General features: G+C 39.8%; 1 protein-coding gene across 5 annotated transcripts in view; it reads right to left on the reverse strand.

Annotated features, from left to right (window-relative positions):
• The window catches only part of NUMB (NUMB endocytic adaptor protein), a 160,196-nt gene that overhangs the window by 131,150 nt on the left and 6,524 nt on the right, over positions 1-22,522 (reverse strand). For 4 of the 5 annotated variants that reach the window (XM_077818774.1, XM_077818772.1, XM_077818773.1 and 1 more), the window contains exon 2: positions 17,880-17,981. The exons of the other annotated variant lie outside the window; for it this stretch is intronic. The gene's annotated coding sequence lies outside the window, so the exon portion shown is untranslated. The remainder of the gene's footprint in view (positions 1-17,879; positions 17,982-22,522) is intronic. 5 annotated transcript variants of the gene reach the window in all.

The raw sequence follows: 22,522 nt of genomic DNA on the forward strand, positions 1-22,522 counted from the left end.
ACTTAGAAAAATGAAACTGGCCTCAGTGTATTTTTTAAAATCAATTGCGTTCATACTCACTACATTCTTCGCTACCTCAGATGGGATTTTTACCTATCCATTCATTCTTTGAAGTGGGACAAAGATGTCTTAAGAAAACTGAGATCTATCCACTACCACATTATCCTGTGAATTTGTCCTTTGCTTAAATTGCTGCTCAAAAAGTTACAGCACCTGCACCTTCCCCCAGACACCTGGCAGATATATCTTTGTAATTCTCAAACTTTAGAACCACATCTGTAAAACTAAGCCCAGGTCTAAAGGTGGGTTTTCTGTTTCACTGTCCAAGCTAGCTTGCACTGGTACAAATCTAAGTACCTACTTTTGTGCCCAAGTATACGCTATTTTACACATTAAACACCATGCTGACTTAAGTAACTGAGTTATTATATAGTAATGCAGAATTAACTGGACAAGTTCAAGGTGACAGTCCTGGTTTTGGTTCCTATCTATAGCAAAAATAAACATGCTAGGGAAACATAGCTAGGATCCTACCAAATTCACAGTCCATTTTGATCATTTTCTCAGTCAGAGGGTTTTTTAATTGGTCAATTTCACATTTTCAGATGTTTACATCTGAAATTTCATGGTGTTGTAACCATGGGGGTCCCGACCCAAAAGGAGGCTTGCAAAGCTGATATGGCGGGGGGTGTCACGGGATTGCCACCCTCACTTCTGCGCTGCCTTCAGAAAGCAGCAGTTGTGGAGCTTCCCACAGCCAGGGGAGATTCCCGGAGGTGGAGGTGGGTCTGATCTCCCCTGTGCTGTGGGGAGCCTTCAGCTGCTGGGAGTCATGGAGCTTCCTGTAGCCAGGGGAGGTACACTGAGGTGGCTCTGATCTTCCCCCAAGAACGGCCTCCAGAGGAAGAGGAAGTCCCATCCCTCCCCAGCCCTTCAATAGCTAGATTTCACGGGGAGGTCGGATTTCACAGTCCACAGTGTGTTTTTCTTGGCCATGAGTTTGGAATGGCCCTAAACATAACATAATAGGGCTGCAACACTTGAGACTAATTCTGTTTTGCTTGGATCAAATCATGTTACAGCCTGGGAGTTTATCAAAGTATAAATTTCTAAATATTTAGCTTTAAAATACTTCAACTATGATAGGTTTCAGAGTAACAGCCGTGTTAGTCTGTATTCGCAAAAAGAAAAGGAGTACTTGTGGCACCTTAGAGACTAACCAATTTATTTGAGCATGAGCTTTCGTGAGCTACAGCTCACTTCATCGGATGCATACCGTGGAAACTGCAGCAGACTTTATATACACACAGAGATCATAAAACAATACCTCCTCCCACCTCACTGTCCTGCTGGTAATAGCTTATCTAAAGTGATGATCAAGTTGGGCCATTTCCAGCACAAATCCAGGTTTTCTCACCCTCCACCCCCCCACACACAAACTCACTCTCCTGCTGGTAATAGCTCATCCAAAGTGACCACTCTCCCTACAATGTGCATGATAATCAAGGTGGGCCATGTCCAGCACAAATCCAGGCTCTCTCACCCCACCTCACCCCTTTTTTTTTTTCCTTCTTTTTTTCCCGGGGACACACACACACACACACAAACTCGCTCTCCTGCTGGCAATAGCTCATCCAAACTGACCACTCTCCAAGTTTAAATCCAAGTTTAACCAGAACGTCTGGGGGGGGGGGGGGGTGTAGGAAAAAACAAGGGGAAATAGGCTACCTTGCATAATGACTTAGCCACTCCCAGTCTCTATTTAAGCCTAAATTAATAGCACCCAATTTGCAAATGAATTCCAATTCAGCAGTTTCTCGCTGGAGTTCATTTGCAAATTGGATACTATTAATTTAGGCTTAAATAGAGACTGGGAGTGGCTAAGTCATTATGCAAGGTAGCCTATTTCCCCTTGTTTTTTCCTACCCCCCTCCCCCCCCAGACGTTCTGGTTAAACTTGGATTTAAACTTGGAGAGTGGTCAGTTTGGATGAGTTATTGCCAGCAGGAGAGTGAGCTTGTGTGTGTGTCTGTCTCCCCGGGAAAAAAAGAAAAAAAAAAGGGGGGGGGCGGGGAGGGATGAGGTGAGAGCCTGGATTTGTGCTGGACATGGCCCACCTTGATTACCATGCACATTGTAGGGAGAGTGGTCACTTTGGATGAGCTATTACCAGCAGGAGAGTGAGTTTGTGTGTGTGTGTTTTTTGGAGGGGGGGTGAGAGAACCTGGATTTGTGCAGGAAATGGCCCACCTTGATTATCATGCACATTGTGTAGAGAGTTGTCACTTTGGATGGGCTATTACCAGCAGGAGAGTGAGTTTGTGTGTGGGGGGGTGGAGGGTGAGAAAACCTGGATTTGTGCTGGAAATGGCCCAACTTGATGATCACTTTAGATAAGCTATTACTAGCAGGACAGTGAGGTGGGAGGAGGTATTGTTTTATGATCTCTGTGTGTATATAAAGTCTGCTGCAGTTTCCACGGTATGCATCCGATGAAGTGAGCTGTAGCTCATGAAAGCTCATGCTCAAATAAATTGGTTAGTCTCTAAGGTGCCACAAGTACTCCTTTTCTTTTTTCAACTATGATAGTTTTCCTATAACTGGTACACTGTGTATGCAGAAGGAAACACTGGATTATTTAAGGGGCTCGCTAGACTTTGAAGAGGGATCAAAACTGTTAGAGAGAGAGAGAGAGAGACAGACAGACACGCACCCCACCACATTTACAGCCGCCATCATCTTTAATGTATTGTAAGGATGGCCAAAAAACATGCAAAGTTCTGACATATCTACAATCTTAGCTGTGGAGAAGGGAGAAAACTATTTCCCTGTTAGATGGGGGAAAATCAATAGCAGATACATTATTGTAAAATAAGTGTGCCTGCATTGTCTGATATCAGCAAATAAAAATGAAAAAATAAGAACTTTGAGCTATGACTCTTCACGCTAACACTTCTAAAAGATTTCTGACCATTGCTAATACAAGATCAGTTTCACTCACGCTAATATCAGTGGGAGCACTAGGCTGAAAAAAAATTCTGCTAGCCTTTTAAATACAGTCAGTAGGGTTAGAGGACAGTGATTAGAATGCCAGAAGCCCATCAGCTAGTACTTCTACCATTGCTACCACTGGTAGAGCTGAACCTGGGTTAACTATGGTGGGAAATGAGAAATTTTTGGCAAAATATCACCACCTTAATCAAACCAAGTCTACCTCCCTCATTATGAATATAATTAAATACAAACCCATTAGAGTTTCTAGATCAGCTGCAGTCACAGTAAAAAAAATGTGGAAACAATTAAAAGCGTGAAGCTACACGTTTCAAATGTTGCTTTTTGTGCAATTCTGACTTTCCCAATATGCAGCTAGAGTAATGAAGTATGAACTATCTGGGTTAGAAAATATTATGCAAAAATACAAAGGATAAACAACTAAAATATGATTATAAACTGTGTGTGTGTAAACAGGCAAAGCAGCAAATGCAATTAACACAAACATCTTGAAGTTTTAAAAACTATGATTCAACCTGAAAAATGTTTGCTTCATACAACAGCAGAAATTTATGAGAGTACAGATTGACATTAAATGCTTCCTTCACACCTAACACACATGGTGCACTCTGTAGAGTGTGCAATTGATGTATCATACTTCTGCTTCAAGTGCTAAAATTGATTAGCACCTCAAGATAGACATTGCCAATTGCTCCACTAAAAGAGAAGTTAGCTCTGAAACTTCCAAGACTTAATTAAAACCAAGTAGGCTCATTTTTGCCTTATGTATCCATGCCAGAGCTGTCTACAACGAACAACTGTTAACGCATTTCAGAAACTCTGTTCTCTACTGGCAGGTCTTATTGGCAAGTAACCACCATGATAGAGTCTACATTCCATTTGTTACTAAGATAAGAGTTATTTGATAACATGATGCCATGCACTACAAAAAAGGGCTATTACATCAAGGTGTTTACCTGTTGCTAAAGGCCAAGAGATAACTTGGGAGAATCTTACAAGACTTGCTGCAGTCATTTGTTATGCTTACAAAGCAGTTATTTTTCCATCTTTTGTCTAATGAATTAGAGGTCTCAGAGTTAAGCATTAGTTTGATTAGCTGTGGCTTTTCCAACAACAGCTTCAAGACAGAAAGGAATAGAGAAGGACTCAAACAGCTGACCCTGCATAGATGGGACTAAGATTAGAAGAAGAATTAGAGTTTATTATCTCTAACAGTCAAATGGATGCAGCAATCTGAGCCATTTTATGAACTGACTGCAACACAACAAAGTGTGTTGTACCCATATATCCTTGAGCACATTTGAGAGTTGCAATTGCTGGCTGCTAGCCTTCTCTAAGCAGAGCTCTGACTCAGCTGCTGTATCCATAAAGATTGATTTCAAGTTGGGGTGGGAGAAGGTTTTAAGATTAAAATTAAGATTATGATAGTACCTTGAGGCTCCAGTTGAGATCAGCACCCATTGTGCTAAATACTGTACAAACACAAAAGAAGAGGCAGTCTGCCATTAAGAACTTACTTTTGTCTTATATCTGAGTAGAAAAGACAGACAATGGAAGAAAGGATTATCCCCATTTTGCAGATTGAAGTTACTTTCTCCTAGGGCTTGTTTACACTTGAAATGCTACATTGTAGCGCTTCAGTGTAGATATTGACTACACAGACGGGAGGAGTTCTTCCATCAGCATAGGAAATCCATCTTCCTCAGAGGCGATGACTAGGTCGACAGAGTAGTAATTCTTTGATATCTAGTTTTGATGCACTCCAAAAAACTGTGCAGAGCAAATATTTAGATACATAAAACTTCAAACACAAAAACATGACGTTTCAGTGATCATGCCAGGCAGGGTGAATACGTCAGGCAGTTATTTTAAATCAAGGCTTATCCAACATATTCACGTTATGGCCAACATCTCATATGCAAACTCATGGACCACCTCTGTTCAGTCTCATGTGTGTCCAGCAACTGCTTACATGGCAAAATGGTATTAAGGAAGAATTTATTAATTTTTAGCTGTCAGTGCAAATTTATGGGCGTGAGGAAAAGCCATCCGTGACACCCTGACACTCTAATATTCACCACTGTCATGTAATTAGGGTATGTCTTATACAAAGTATGCCTTGTGAAGTGTAATTCTAAAAGTCCTGATCTGCTAGATAGTAATATCTAATTGGATTGTATGTGCTATTGTCGTACGTGAAGTTAGGCTATGTATGTGTTACTGAAACATGTTGCAAGGCTGAAAACACCCACAAGCAGCCTTTCAGGTATAACAGTAAAAAGGCCAAACAATGTTAATGGCTTATTGAGGAAATGCACACAAACACAAGGATTACCCCAGGAACTGTGTACAGCAGAAACCTCTCAGAGATAGAACTACACAATGGGAACTATTTGACCCAGGTCACAGCAGAATAGCTTTCCAGCAAGTGGGAAGATATAAAAGGGGGGAAATGACATCATGGGGGGACCTCACTCTCTCTACAAAAAAACATACCTGGAAACACCTGAGGAATAAAGACTGAACTGAGGGAATTGATGGTCCCCAGACTAAAGGAATTTCTAGCTTGTGTATGAAAACCTGGGAAACCCAAGCTGAAAAGCCAAGGCAGCGTATGCCCTAAGAATCTGCCAGTCTGTTTATCTCTCAGGGTGAGAATTTGCTAATTCATATCCTACCTATCAAGTATGTTAAGGTGAGTTTGTGGTTTTGTTTATTTACTAGGTAAACTGCTTTGATCTGTTTGCTATCACTTATAATCATTTTAAATCTATTCTTTTGTAGTTAATAAACTTATTTTATGTTTTAATCCAAACCAGTGTGCATTTGATTAAGGTGTCTGGGGAAAATCTCAGCTTGGTTACCACAAGTGTGCATAGTCCTCTTCATATTGAGGGAGAGGTAGACCGGGTGTTAAACCCATATACTGGCCAGAGCAGAATGGTACTGCTCTGAGATCTTAGGCTGGTGGTTAGATAGCCCGCATGTGACTGCAGCTGGGTGTGTCCCTACCTGCGTGAATGCTGATGGAAGTGAAAGCTTGGAGGGCTTTGCAACTTGTCGCATCAGAACAGCGTGAGAAGGAGCCCAGGCTGGTGGGTCAGAGGGCTCAGTGGTATCCCAGTTCCAGGTGGCACACCCAGGGGAACCTGTCACACTATCATTAGAAAGTAAAGCACCACTTTAGAGTTTGAGAATGTCTGTTTTAGATTATGGGGATATGTAAAAAGTGATTACAGTGTGTGTTATATTACCAATATTAATATAACTTGTAACAACTGGGTGGAGTTTTAACTGAGTATAGTTTCAGTGAACCATGTCCAATATAGGTCCAGTAGATGTGATTTTAAATTCATCCTGTACTTGGTTTCAGCCATATGGTTCATCCTAAAGTAATAGAAAGAAAATATCCCTGTGCTGTATATCAAAAAAGAATTCGGAATCATTTGCAAGCTACCTTGAGAATCAAAGATTTTTAAAGGTTACCTGCAACAAAATAAACCAGGTTTGTGGGGTTTTGCTTCTGCAATTATAAAAAGGTTGTTTTTCCCCCTTTTAAATAAATCAAGCATAACCAGCATTTTCTTCTTGCCTGAGAACATACTGGATGATTCAAAAATGAGCAATAAGCAGTACTGTTAATCGAATGGGCAAGATTGTTGAATCTTTAATGTTTACCACCAACTTAATTTAAAAAGTTTTGAACAGTCCAGAGAAAAATAAGTTCCCCTTACAATAAATTCTGGTTTCACTTCTTTGGTAGCTGTGTTGCCATAATCTTTCTAGTTTCTTCCAAAATGTTCTAGGATAGGTAAGATATGCATTTCTAATATTGGAAAAGCAGAAAGTTTGAAGAGGAAAAACTTTCCAGATCTCCTTTATGTACAATAAAGCAAAAAAAGGCAAAAGCCCAGTTTTGTTTATTCCTTTGCAGAATGCCTTTAAACAGTGTGGAGGTGGGAAAAGGCAAACAATGCCTGCTGTAGGTTTTTCACCACCGACCTACTAGTGGCAGAAGCTCAGGTGCACCCTTATTCACCAGAACCTCCTGACTTCTATGCAACAGCTCTTGGAAAAAATAGATCCCAGGCAAAGAGTCACTAAGCTAAAGTTAAGACTAGAAGCTCAGCCACATTATTCAAGACTTTGGAAGTGGCAAAATTGAATTTATAATGGAGTGAGTGTGCTGGTTTACACTGGTAACTTACATTGGCATAGCTACTTCTCTCAGGGTTTGAAAAATCCACATCCTGAGAGATGCAACTACGGCAACCTAACCCCCATGTAGGTAGTGCTAGGCCAAAGGAAGAAATCTTCCATCGACCTGCAGGAACTTTAGTAAGGGTCCCAAGACCCTACCCCTCCTGTCAGCATAGGCAGGGTCTACACTTAAACCACTATAGGTGTGCCGCAGTAGCAGTTTAAATGTAGACGTATCCTGACACTCAACTGTAACCAAGGAGGACTCTCAAGATAAAGAGTGAGCAACTCTACTGAGTTGAGAAAGAAAAGAGCTTCAAGAGTTTAGAAAATATGGAGAATCAAACCCTTGTAAAAAGGAGTTACGGCCATTTGTTTACTAGAGGGTGAGGAAGCAAAACCAGTTGCTTTTACAGATCAACAGATAGTTGCATTTTAGACCTAGAAAGGGATGATGTTTCGCCAATCCCTTACAAAAGGATGTTTCTAAGCTCATCATTATAAAGGGGACTCAACAACCATGACTCAGTTTTAATTTTATCAGATCTCAGGCTCTCTCTACACTGAAACCACTATAGCAGCACAACTGCACTGCTGTAGCACTTCAATGTAGCTACTCACTACAGTGACAAGAGGGGTTCTCCCATTGGCATAGGTAATTTACTTCCCTAAGAGGCAGCACCTAAATTGACGGAATAATAATGTTGATCCAGCAGTTAGTCAGTTTAACTACCTCACTCAGGCGTGTGGATTTTTCAACCCTGAGCAATGTAGCTGAGTCAATCTAACTTTTTAATGTTGACCTGACCTCAGATATTCAAGACAGACCCTTCCCCTACCATTTGTCTTTTAGACTATAAGTTCCTTCGGACAGGGGCCATGCTTTTTATGCTTGAAAAAGAACTAGAACATGGGAGGCACTGCTGAAAACAAGAATGATTAGTTTACTGTAAGCAAGAGTATTCTCTCTGCCCCACCCCCAATAGATATTAGCCCTTGTGCCCAGGGCCACAGGCAAAGCTTCTGCTATTCACAGAAAATTTAAAGAGGCTAGTACAGGTGAAGAAACACTGCTGTATCTGAAACTTCACATGCAAGATTAAGAAAGGTTCTCTATTTTGAAAGTCCTTGGCAAATAAGTGTCACAGGGAGTCAGTCAACTGCCAACAAAATGAAAAGGAGTACCTGTGGCACCTTAGAGACTAACACATTTATCTGAGCATGAGTTAGTCTCTAAGACGCCACAAGTACTCCTTTTCTTTTTGCAGATACAGACTAACACGGCTGCTACTCTGAAACCTGCCAGCAAAATGTTAGTTTTGTTCTACCATAAGGAATAAGTATGACACACAGAAGAAGGTTAAACAGCTGTTTCCTCTTAAGTAATTTTGCAATATTATACCTCATAGCATGTTCTGTACTTTGTTGCACTGTAGTTGAGGTGGAATTTAGGGCCAATACATTTGGCATTTCAGAACATGTACTATACTAGAGAGACTTTTTCCAGGTCTCTATCCAGCTTTCTTCCCTACAGCTGGAAGAGACCTTCGTTTTTCATGAGGGAACAATAAGGGTCATATTCGTCTGGCCTTTTTTTTTTTTTTTTAGTAACTATTGTTAACTGTAACTAAGGTTGCAAGTCTTTCATGGAGGTCGCGGAAATCACGGATTCCATGAGTTTCCAGGACCTCCATGATTTCTGCAGTGGCCAGTGCAGCTGACCCCAGGGCTGCAGGAGTAGGTGAGGTGGCCCCAGGAACAGCCGCACCGGCTGCTGCTCAGATGGTCCCATGCAGCTGTTCCTGGGCACTGCCCTGGAGCAGTGGTCTGGGAGCAGCAGCAGCGCCCCGGCCCACCACCCCACACCCAGAGCAGCAGCAGCAACAACAGAACCCCAGGCCGCACCCCACCCTGGCAGTGGCGGAACCCCAAGCCGTGCCCCCCCACAGAGACATGGATCAACTACACTGACAAAAAGAACCTATCAAAGTAGTAAGTGTCTATTATATAGCACTAGAATGACATAGCTGCAGCCCTACAGTTGTGCCTTTGTAATGCAGACATACCCTCAGCACTTCAGCATAGACACACTCTATGCCAATTGAAGGGGTTTTCCTGTCAGCATAGAAAATTCAACTCCCTGAGAAGCAGTAGCTAAGGCAATAGAATAATTTTTCCATCAACCTAGCACTGTATACACCAGGGGTTAGGTCAGGATAGCTACCTCTCTCAGGTGTTCAGATTTTTCATCCCCTTGAGACACACAGCTATGACAATGTAAATTCCCAGTGTAAACCAGCTCTTAGTTCACAGCAAGATGGCGTGTAACTCTACCCCCACACTAGCCTCCCACACACTAAGGGCTGGTCTGCACTGGGAACTTACAAAAATTCACACCCCTGAGAAATATAGCTATGCTGACCTAACCCACAATGTGGACAGCGCTAGATCAACAGAAAAATTTTTCTGTCGACCAAGCTATCCCTATTCAGAGAGGTGGATTACCTACACTGACAGGAGAATGCCTCCTGTCAGTGTGTGTCCAGTAATGTCTACACTGAAGAGCTGCCTAAGGGTATGTCTACATTACAAAGGCACAAATATGGTGCTGCAGCTGTGCTGCTGTTGCAGTTTAAGTGTAGACATACCCTAAGTGCCACATGGACCAGGCTGCTGCACACTAAAAGTTCTGTACTGCACTTTAATCAGGAGTAGATCAAAGTCCTCTAGCGACCTTTTAGCGGGTATCAATAGGGTCCACGTTGACACTTAGCGTGCGGCAAGTTAGTGTGGGATAGAGTTACAGCCCAGCTCACTACAAATTAAGTGTTTGTGTAGACAAGCCTTTAATCTTCATGTCATGGTAGCACATGACTTTCTAGACAATCATGAAAACCCACATGCCTGAAATTGGGCTCCTATATCCAAAGTTTTTGTTTTGTTTTTTTAGAAAGACTGTCATGCAATGTTTACGGGTACTGTAGGTGCCTGGGATGGGAACCAACAGCACAGCTCCCAACCACCACAATATCTATAGGAGCCAAGGAAAGCATTTAACCCTCTAAGGGTATGCGTACACTACAATAGCACAGTTATGGCACTGCAGCTGTCGTATAGATGCTTCTTACGTCCACAGAAGAGGTTTTCTGTTGATGTAGGAAATCCCCCTCTCCAAGAGGCAGTAGCTCAGTCAACAGAAGACTTCTTCTGTAGATCTAGCTGCATCTACAACAGGGGTTAGGTTGACCCAAATACGTAGCACAGAGCACAAAATTTTTCACAGCTCTGCATAATGTAGCTAGGTCCAGGGTGAATAAAAATCAAATTTTTTTTAATAAAATGCTTTGAGGAAAAAAACCTAAGATAAAGATATATTATAGCTCAAAGATATCTCAATGGAATATCAATTATACTTTCTAATTCTATAATATGAGAATATATTCATGTAATGTTTAAGAAAAGTTTTGTAAATGAGTTCCAATAGTTCATGGACTAGGGACCCAATCTTATGGGGTTCCAGGGGCTTCTGTATAGATTTAGGTTAATCTTTCTAGCTACCCAATGGGACTTAGTGCTCCATCTAGAAGATATCAGAGATGCTTAATTTTGCAGTTCTCAAACTGGGATTTGTGCCTCCAGAGATAATATGCTTGTTAACAGCAACAATGTTTTTAAATAAATCAATAACTAATATATAGTGGTGAGAAATAACAGACCTCAACCCTACTGTCCCTCTGCAAATTTGTGTACACAGAGTCAATCCCTTACCTCTCTAAAAGTGCAAAGTTTCAAAAAAAGTTCAATGAATAGAAGATTGTTGGAGCCGGAATAGATCTGGACAAAGAGAAGTCTAGTGATGGCAGTAGAAACAAAAGTGAAACTGTTTGAGCAGCACATTCCAGAAGTCTTGAGGTCTTTCTCAATGTAGCCTTCATTGATTTGAGATCTACCATACCATTCTCTCACTAAAAGGGAAAACCTATAATGGCAGCAGGCTGTAAAAGAGACCCAGTTTGGGAATAATTTAAATGAAGTTCATCTAGGTGTGGGTAAGACAGGTATGTGTGCAAAATGCAGACAGTGCAACAAAGAAATGCAAGGCCTGGTTGCCCAAATGAAACATGTTCCTTCTCAGGAGGAAGCTGCGTTGAAGATAATGAAAGGAACATGTCTGAACATGCAGGATCTTCAGGTTGGTAAACTTTTTTTTTTTTTTTTAATTTCATACTTCTTTCTTAAGGACTGCCTGTCTTCCTTCTGGACTAATTCTTGAATTCTCATGTTTGAGCAAAAAATATAGTTGTAACCCTGTGGTACTGTCATTTTAGATGCAGTTATGATAAAAAAAATAAATAGCTGAAATAGGCAGATCTTCCTTTTATAATTTCACCTTTAAAGTAGTACTGAGTGCCAGTGAATGCAATGAGTAATACTAAATAAACAGTATGGTAATAATTAAATAACTGCATTGACTTATTTTATTTAGGAGAATCCATCCTCAACATACAGGATTCTGAAAACTATCCACCTTCAAGATCACCATCATTTTCTCTAGTTTCAGAGTTATCTGCCAACGATAGTGTTTCAGTCACATCATGTATGTCACATAGCCACAGTATATCACCTGTAGCAAAAAAAAAAAAAAAAATCTCCATCATCCGGAAACAGAGATAAGTTTGTGATAAGAACCAGCAGATTACAAAAAGAGGTAATTGTTGAAAAAATTACCTGGTTTGTTTATGCAACAAACTCTCCTTTCCGTATGATTGAGAACCCACACTTCATTAACATGGTTCAGTCATTAAGACCGGGATACAGTCCACCCAACAAAGCAGATGTCGCAGGCAAATTGCTGGATAAAGTGTATGAAAGAGAAATTGAGCAGTGTGCAAAAGGTCTAGAGGGTGAAATTGTTAACCTGAGTCTTGATGGGTGAAGTAATGTCCACAATGATTCTGTTGTATGTGCTTATGTGACAACAGAAGGGAATATCTTCCTTACAGAAACAATTGATACATCAGGAAATGCACACACAGGAGAATACTTACAAGAAGTAGCAGTAAAAGCTATAACAAACTGTGGAAAAAAAATTCAAATGTCTCGTACGCAGCTTGGTCACAGACAATGCACCCAAGATGAGAAGAGAGTCCCAAGCTAATAACATACGGTTGCAGCGCTCATCTGATGCACCTCCTAGCCAAAGACTTCAGTGTTCCAGAAATAAAGACTAATGTTGTTGAAATTGCAAAATACTTCCGTAACAACCATTTTGCAGCAGCTGCTCTGAAAAAAGTGGAGGAACCAAGCTAACTCTCCCACAAGACGTGTGATGGAACTCAGTAGTGGACTGTGTTGAGCACTATATCAAGAACTGGCCTAATCTGATGACAGTTTGTGAACCAAAAATCGTGAAAAAAATAGATGGCACTGTCACAGCCAAAGTTCTCAACATTGGGCTTAAGAGAAACGTTGAACACATGCTGAGTATCCTGAAGCCTATTTCTGTAGCCTTGAACAAAATGCAGGGAAATAGCTGTTTTATTGATGATGCTGTTGAAATTTGGAAAGAACTGAATGAGATCTTAAAAAGAGAAATATGCAATGACAGAGTTAAACTACAAGCACTAAAAAAAAAAACACAAATGGGACAAGCACTATCTCCAGCTCATTTTCTTGCAAATATTCTCAATACTCAGTACCAGGGTCAAACCTTAACTGCTGAAGAAGAGGAGTTGGCTATGACATGGACATCCAGCAATCATCCCTCCATAATGCCAACTATAATAAACTTCAGAGCGAAGGGTGAACCATTCAAGAAATATATGCTAAGAAAGTCACACCAGTAAACTGGTGGAAGTCACTTAAGCACTTGGATTCAGAGACAGCTGATGTGATAATCTCACTTTGAACAGCAGTAGCTTCTTCTGCCGGTGTAGAAAGAATATTTTCTTCCTTTGAACTAATTCATTCCAAATTGAGAAACCGTTTGGGACCTGAAAAAGCAGGAGAGCTTGTTTTTCTTTTCCAGATTATGAACAAACAGGAAAATGAAGGTGAAGATGACCGAGTTAGCTGCAGAAGCCAATATTTTAAGTTTTTCGTGTTGACCTGGCTGACAGTCTATTTAATTTTTTGGTTTTTTTGTTGTTTTTTTAACTATTTCGTCATTTAACTATTTTAGTTAACAAAAACAAACCTAATTTTAAAAAACTTGAATGTTTAACTAAATTCAAAAATTCATATGCTTGTTTTGTTATATTATGTTTGCTGTTGAAGAAAAAAATCCAGAATACATAATGTTGTTTTAGTTAAATAAAAATTTAAATGTCTGTCTGGTGATGTTCTCCTCCTAATACAGCATGGTAAGAAAATCCTCCAAATGTTAATGATTAGCCTGTTGAATTGGAGATAGTTCACCTCCCAATGACTTCATAAATATCTGCTTCAATTATTTTTGGTAATTGAAATAACCAATCATTCATTTTCTGATATAGCTGTAAAACTAATCTGAAAAGTTTTCAAAATAAATCACTTTAAAAACCTACAGTGTGTACCTTCTAAAAATGAAGCCGACATCTATCTGAGTTGTGAAGAATATGTATTAAGGTTATAACAACCAACAAGAATGCACTTTTATGTAGAAATCCATGATTAAATCGAGTCTTCCTGACTAGTGATTTAAATCATGATTTAAATCAAATCCACCCTGGCTAGGTCAATCTAATTTTTAAGTGCACATCAGGCCTTATATCCCCACAGAAGCCAGAGAAAGGAGCAAGATCAGACAGGTGTCCATACAATCAGGAGGAAAATAAAGCCAGGGTACAGCAGAGCCTCTAGACTTCTCTTGACCCCTCCACTCAGCTGGCAAAGCAGTGTTAGCAACATAGTCTGGTAGTACTGAGCAGCCAGGCTCAGTAAGTGTATGGCTTCACTACCCGCTGGATCAGCGGACAGCGATCGATCCAGCGGAGATCAATCTATCATGTCTAGTATAGACGCAATATATCGACCCCTAAGCACTCTCCCGTCGAGCCTGGTACTCCAGCGCTGCGAGAGGCGCAGGCTGAGTCGACGGGGGAGCGGCAGCAGTCGACTCACTGCATTGAAGACCCCACGGTAAGTCGATTTAAGTACATCGACTTCAGCTACATTATTCACATAGCTGAAGTTGCATAACTTAGATCGACCCCAGCCCCTGTGTAGACCAGAGCTAAGAGTACAGAAGCAATAGCAAGTCTTCACTCCCAGCTTTGTTTAGAAGGAATTAAGAACTGGGACAAGGTACTTGGGGAAATGGCAAGAGAAAATTACTCTTGGGTACAAGGAGCATCTATGGGATTTCAAGGGGCATGGCGGAAGATTATCTTTATTCCCTGGGGGCTTTGGGAAGAGAGAATTATTCATACAAACCTGTCCTACTAACAAAGGAAATCTAACGAGTGTCACATTCACCAGGAGCACATAGGGGGAGGAATATGCTCCAAAATAACGCCCGTTACTAGTGCTCAAACCCATGCATGTCCCATTAGGCATCTTTGATATTACAAATGGGGGGCGGGGGAGGAAGGAGTCTCACCAAAGGACACTTAATTACCCACATTTTTAGTTTTATCATTTTCAAAAGTGACGTTGACATGTGTAGTATCAGTGATTTGATTTCCCTGTGCATCCCATGCTAAAACATGGTAGCTCTTTGTCCTCTAATGCAGGAGTTCTAGAGTAGCAGAAAACAGGGACAAGAAAAGCAAAGCAACTTTAGCTAGGGCCTTGTGGGTGTCCTCAAACAGGTACACATTACTCCAGAGCTCCTCTACTGTAACACCAGGCTGACTGAAGTATGTTTTCATTCTTGCATCATTGTGCATTTGGCAGCATGAGGTACCCAAGATTGCTTAAATCCAAAGAGTCTAAGGAAGCTAATCTGTCATGCAAGACAGCTTGTTTGCAGCCAAAAAACCTGAACCAGAATTGCTGAATGCATCAGTCAGAAAGGGGTACTGATGGAAAGAGTTTCTCTCACTGAAACTATTTTCAAGATCCTCTGAGAGGATACTCTGTATTCGGTTAGAGCTTTCGCTCACATTCTCATCCTGACAGCTGAGAAACTGACCAAGCTCGTAAAAAACTGAAAAGTCCTGTTCCTCTTGTAGATGCGGGACAATGTCAGCAATTGTCATTCTGAATGTATTATTTCAATACTGTCAAATATCATTTGCTGAGGTTTCTGAAGCTCCAGATTCAAGAAAGCAAGCTTAGGTAAAAATTTTCAAAAGGAGCATACAACCATGTACTTCTGGATCTTGCAACTTTTGGGACAGTTCCAGTGAAACTGTGTTCAAAACTTTTCATTGAAGCCTTGATGGCAAGTACTTCTTGGTGGGCAAAACACTGTAACAAAAAAAGTTTGCACTTTCTTGGAAGCGGTTCAGCACCCCTACTCATGTACCTTGCAAAACCACTGCCCCAGCAGCTGTCAAGCTGCACAGATTGTCAAAGTGAATGGGGGCACTCCTCCATTCTCGCCTAAAAATGCGTTTGCTAGTTAGCCTGTCATGGAGACTCAACTGACATAAAACACCTTCAGAAAAACAATGGCAATCACAGTCAAAAAAGAGAGTGCATAGGATTATCTTGGGATTCCTTGTGACATCAAGGCTCTCATCCAAGCAAAGACTGTAGTAAGGGCTCTCAGACTTTTTCAGCTATTTCATTTTGCAGAAAATTCACCAGATCTCATGTTCCCTCTGCAATGTGTCGTTGCTCAGTGGTATCTCTCTATAAGCATATTTTCTGGTTGTATGGCCAGAACAATTTTCTTCACAAATTCTTCATCAGTGAATGGTTTCCTTGCTTTTCCCAAAAGTAGTGCAACTTTAAAAGTAGCCACTTGTATCTGATCCACATTATTCAAAAATCTGAGCCATCATGGTCTTCCAAACTCTGTTTTTGCATCATTTAACAGCTTGTGCCTCTGAAACTCACCGTAGTAATTCTGTTCAACTTCCCCTGCATGAATGCTATAATGACATTGCATTGTGTAAATTCTAACTTGATGAATTTCTCTTACAAACAGTGCACACTGCGACTTGGAAACTAAATCAGATGGCTTCAGAAACACAAGAAACTGCATTTCCCACTGGTCCTGAAATGTTTTTCTTCTTTCCATGTTCTGCTCTCTTAGCAGCAGGTGGCTCCTCTGGAACAGTCTCTATCACATTCAGGGTCATTTTCTGGTACTGATTTTTGGGAAAACTTTCTTATATCCATTCATGTTTTTAACTCTTTCACCTTCTGCCACAAACAATCTCAACCTACCCAAACACCATGCAGTGATCTTGCCAATGATGGTGTTGGCCAGTAGTTGCCTACAGAGCTACAGTAGTACGAGATGTAAACAGTAATTAGCTAAGGTATACACTTTGTGACTTGAAAGAAAACCAAGCCTATGTAGTTCAGCTCTGCCTGCACCATACCATAATACTTAGAAGGGAATGAGTGCGCATTATGATTTATGGCATTTACAAGGCAACTTTAATACTTAATGTGTCAGTGATTTTTGGGGCACTTTGGCAGCTGTGATGGCCACACAAAAAAATCTGCTGGTGGCTACATTTGAGAAATGCTGCTCTAGTGGCTAGACCATATTAGAACTTTGCCAGTCTTTACCACCTTTGAACCAATAGGCCTGGTCCTTTCAGTTCAAGCAATAGAAGATCATACAGGCATGGATCACGCAGGTGTGACACTAGTCTTCATAACAATTTTCTCAGAGAAAGAAAATTGATCCAGCTTTGTAGAATAGGCTGGGAAGCCCACTTTTGTTCAAACAGGGAAACTAAAGTACTGTCTTCTCTACCAAGGACTTTGAAGACTAAAGCACCTCCTCCCCCCAATCCCCAAATTCTGATTAACTTATGTACATCCTTTTCTCCAAAAGGATATTTTTTTCTTGTAGAATTAGACAACTTGAACCTGTCCCCACGACAGACTGGTATCTGTATTCGCTACAGACAAGTCATGTTCCAGAGATCTCCTTAAAAGTTGATTACTTCAGCTGCCATGACAGAAGAAAAGAGGCTTCAGGTGCATATTGTCCAGAAGTGAAAAAAAACTAGAAAATTCCAGACTGTTAAAAAGTTATAAGCATGGCCTTTAGATAGGATATTGGAAGACCCCTGTAAGTGTAGTGACCCTTTTGGACGGTGCTGTTTTTCTGGGAGAGGTCCTAAAAAGATATTCAGAGCTTTGCCATTCTCCTAAACCAAATGGCTTTGACCATTTTGACTCAGTCTAAGAAGCCATGTAGTAACTAGGGATGTAAAATGTTAAACAGTAAGCATTAGTCTTACTGTGTAACCCGCCTTAACCACTAACCCCCAGCCAGCCGGAGCAGCCCCAGCTGTGCTACCCGGCCTTTTAATTGGTTAACTGTTTAAACAAAAGATTTTGTAATTGTTTAAATGGTTAACTTTTTAAACAACATTTACATACCTAGCAGTAACCAGGATTCTATATTCCTTTCCACAGAGCTAAGACAAAGATAACAATAACCAGGTCAAATGGGGTAGGTCTAGAACCCATGAAATACTCAACACATTTAATGAGGCTAAGCAAAGATGGAAGTAGGACTACATCTAACAAGTTAGAGACCAAGAGTTTCCTACCTCTTCCGTGGACTTGAGTGGCCCAGACAGGTTTGTAAACTGCAGGAGGTGCAAAGCACAGGTACAAGTTTCTGAGATTGTCTCACCTGATGGTTCAAATTCCTGTGGGTAGGAGACACAAACAGACCCAAATAGCTCTCTGCAATTTAGAGACTCCCTCCCTTTCCCCCACCTCTTGGTTTATCTTCCTTCCATCACATGTAAAGTAACATTCTCATCTCTTTCAGAGACACAGAAATTATACTTTTGTAATTCAATCCATAGCAAGACCAACCAGGAGACAAAAAATGGTCTTATGGTTAAGGTAAACATTCAAGAGATCAAGGTTCAGTTCCTGGTTCTGTTGAAGACTCTGTAACCTTAGCCATGTCTCTTAACCTCTGTGCACACATCTTAGCCATCTGTAAGACAGATGATTCTCAGTTCACACGGATTTTGGGTGGCTACATTGGTTAGTATTTGTGAGGCAGATATTATAGTGATGGGATACATCAGACACACTGAGGGTCTAGGAAGAAAGTGGGTAGAACTGAGTTCTACAGCACCAAAAAGAGTTTTGATAGATCAGCATTTTCATTTATCATTTACATGGAACAGACTCAGTTTGATTTATCTGAACCAATCACAAAAATACTGCTTTCTTTGAAATCATATTTATTGCAGTCTCCTACTTTTAAAAACATGGCATTTTAAACAAACTAAAGGCAGAAATAAGCTAAGCTAAATTTTTCAGCATGGGCTAAGTACACTAGTGTAGACAAGCCATTAGTGTCTTGTCTGTCTGGATCCTGATTACTTTGAAAACCTTTTCTCTTCATGTAAGTGTCATGTCCACAGAAGCAAGATTCAGTTATCCACAGAGTAGTGGAATACAAGCAGTATTTTAATATAATTAATGTGTTTTAATTTAATTTTCTGCTTCTGACAGCGTGCTGTCATGTGAGGGCACTGTCATGAAGTTCAATCTTGTTCATGTCAATAACTTCATCTAAAAATAGTTTTCAAACAACAAGCGTCATTTCTGAGAATCAGACTTCGCATTTTTAAGTTAAAAATTTCTGTAGCATTATACATTTATACAGCAGATAGACACATTCCCTACCTGAGAGGAAGTTTACAGTTTAAATTAAATTTTTTTTTTTTTTTTTTTTAAAAAGAACTACCATTTCACCTAAAATACATTTCTACCAAATTAATCTTACCACCTTTCACTCTGCATAGCTATTTTTCCTTGGACTGCCTTGGGTAATTTTGAGTCTTAGTACTGGAAGAAATTCTAGTGACCTTTCCTTACCTGGACACTATAATCCACAGATAACCTCTGGAGTTTTCTTTACTACAACTGGATCCATGGTGGAGTGTTGAGGCTGCTCAAATGCAAAGAGGAAAACTGAAGAATTCTCATGATGCACTACTTGCCTATGCTCTCAACGTGTAGATGTGCAAGATGTCTTATATTTTAGGTGGGTTTACAATGGTACCTCAGTTTAACTAGTAGTAGTCCCAACTTCCCATTAACCCATTCAATAGAGACTATTTACACATTGTCATGGGGACTAAAGGCCCAAAGTTTGATCAGGGCCTCACCTGGCATCATACATAGTCAATTCTAGGAATATATTTAATCTAGAGCTGCTATGCTGTATTCAGTCATTCCAGTTTTCCTTTTATAATATTGCCTGTATTTACCAATTACACATTATAGGTTCCAATTTCAGTTTTAACAAACACCGAAGTGTATACAGACAGGAAGAGTATCTGATCAAGTATAAAAGTGCTGAAGAAAATTAGGCTTGTTAGAGATGATTATTCAGGATGTTTACCTGAATGCAACAATTTTTAATTATGATCATAGTTCCACTAAGATAAACCCATAAGCAAATAGAAATAAAAATCAGAATGTTAAGGCCTAGGAGAGCCTTGGACTACATATGGTTGGCCACCCGTTCAAAGAAACTTTTCTAACTTATTTAGATAGCAAAACTAACTTTAACTGGCTCACTCTGAAATGGTATCAGTACCTTCAAGTTAGGCACTAAGTTCTTTTATGTACTAAAGTTAACTTTAATACAAGTGATGGACTTCTGGATGACTACAACACAAAAAATAAACTAAATTTATATCAATCTTTGCAGACAACTTTCCTAACAAAATTGTTAAAATACTGAAAGAATGCCTTTGTAGACAGGCTATCTTCACTATGATCGCAGGTAAACAACTCTTAAAGAAATTAACTTAGCATCTAGGTTAGCCAGAGCTACAAGTTGTCAACTGTTACTGGAAAGACAATTTTTAAAATATTGATAGACACACCTGGTTTAGTAAATATGAGTAGAGTCAGTAGTTTCAAAACTTAGTTCAGCTCTTTGAGGAACAAAAGAGAGTAGCAAAAAGTCAATATAGCAACCTGATCTGAGGGAACTTGTTTTTTACTTGGCAAGCCACATGCTTCACCTACATATTCATCCATATGAATGACAATATAGAAAGTGGTTTGGACAGAAATTACTCCAAGAGGAATGAGAATAAATGCTGAAGAAACTCTGGTAAAAGATGATTTTATGCATATGTAGTGGACATGACCAGAGTATTGATGTGATTTGTACCAGATATTACAGACGGTGGGATATCACAACAAAGTATCCTCTGGTAATCTTTCTAGGGCTTCCGAGTGGAAGTACATACACCCAAGAAAAGAATTACTATTTGTTCAGTACTCAGACAAAGTACATTCACCTGCAAAAAAAACCAGCATACCTGTCAATTTTTAAAATATTGATAGACACACCTGGTTTAGTAAATATGAGTAGAGTCAGTAGTTTCACTCAACTTAATAAAATTACCAGAAATGTGTCCTGGGTGGCATACTGTAATATAACACCACCATGTTAAGCAGAAAGATTTGATTATATTACTGCACAATGTTTCTCTAAGCAAAATAGGTTTTGGTTGACATTTACTTGGCAATGATTTGCAACCTTCTAAATAAATAAGTTATAAATATAAAAAACAGAGTTTAGGTAGATGAAGTAAGAGTGATCTAACTACAGTTAGAGCTCACAGGACAAATCATTGTTTCTGAAGATGCCAGTTTATGAAAAGGTACAACGACAGCATGTAAAACTAAAGCAACTACCTGTACAGTAGGAAAAAATAATCCTAACAAATAGTTTAAACAAAAAAAATCAAGTACTTAAACATTTGCTAGAAGAATAGCAAAAGGCAATGCTGCAGTCACTGACTTCCTTCAAATCAGTGGTATTTATGATCCAAATATGTACATTATGATCATATACTGAGGCTTAAACTCAAACGCAGCTCATAAGTCATTAGACAACTAACTACAGAACCATATGGAATTCAAATGTGTGTTCATTTTTGGTCTCTAAACTCTTCCCTGGGTGTCTCAGATGGTTACCTGCATGAAACACAGATGCAAGTTTCTGTACACATATTTTGAAACAAGAAATGTGAACAGAATTCTAACCTAAAATACTAGTCATTCCCCCATACTATACAAACGAAGTAAATTATCTCTAAAGTACTTAACTCTACAACATACTTACTGATGTTTAGTAAAGGCATTCATCACATCTTCTCACAAATGAAAAATAGATAACAGAACAGAAAGTCTTGTAAAGCAGACTTGCAAGTTAGCCATAAAACATGTCAACTCTGCAAAAGGAAACCTACACATCTACCCTCATATAATGATAACACACCAAGGATATTGCCCATCAAAGTGATTCAAAATTATTTTAAATCAAAGTTAAGAAAAGCGAGCAGACCACAAACCCAACCTCCTCCGCCCCTAAAAAATACCTTACTTGAGAAATACTGAACTCTACAGCCACAAAACCACAGAAGTCAGTACAAGTCAACTACATACCAACCATGTTCGCATGAGGAAAAACAATTAGTTGATTTAGTGATTTTCCAGAAAACTTAGTTCAGCTCTTTGAGGAACAAAAGAGAAGGGGGAAGGAGTGTAGCAAAAAGTCAATATAGCAACCTGATCTGAGGGAACTTGGTTTTTTACTTGGCAAGCCACATGCTTCACCTACATATTCTAATGATACCAAGCTCAAATATCAGAAAAGTCCAAAACAAAAGTTACAAAACTATACAGCTAAACAACTACAAAGGACTTAACTTTTTTGAAGATCATGAGGAAAAAGTAATACCATCAAGAATCAAATAGGTACAGAAGTAAAACATAAAAGTTCCCTCGAGCTCACGTTTCTATGGCAGCTTCCAACAAAAACAGAACCAACTCACCAGTTGTGCAACAAGAAGCTATTTTGTATCATTCTTCTCTCTTCCACTACAGAGTAATTTCATAAGCCTCTACACAAAATTTTACTTTTGAAATAGATGGAAGAATGCCTTTGTAGACAGGCTATCTTCACTATGATCGCAGGTAAACAACTCCTAAAGAAATTAACTTAGCATCTAGGTTAGCCAGAGCTACAAGTTGTCAACTGTTACTAGAAAGACTCAGGCCTGGCCTACACTAAAAAGTTAAGTTGACCCTGCTATTTCACTCAGGAACACAAAAAATCCACACCCAAGGGATGTAATTAAGCTGAGCTAACCCCCTAGTGTAAACAGTGCTAGGTCAACAGAAGAATTCTTCCATTAAC

The sequence above is a fragment of the Eretmochelys imbricata genome, chromosome 6 (genome assembly GCF_965152235.1).
Source record: "Eretmochelys imbricata isolate rEreImb1 chromosome 6, rEreImb1.hap1, whole genome shotgun sequence".
Classification (NCBI taxonomy): Eukaryota; Metazoa; Chordata; order Testudines; family Cheloniidae; genus Eretmochelys; species Eretmochelys imbricata.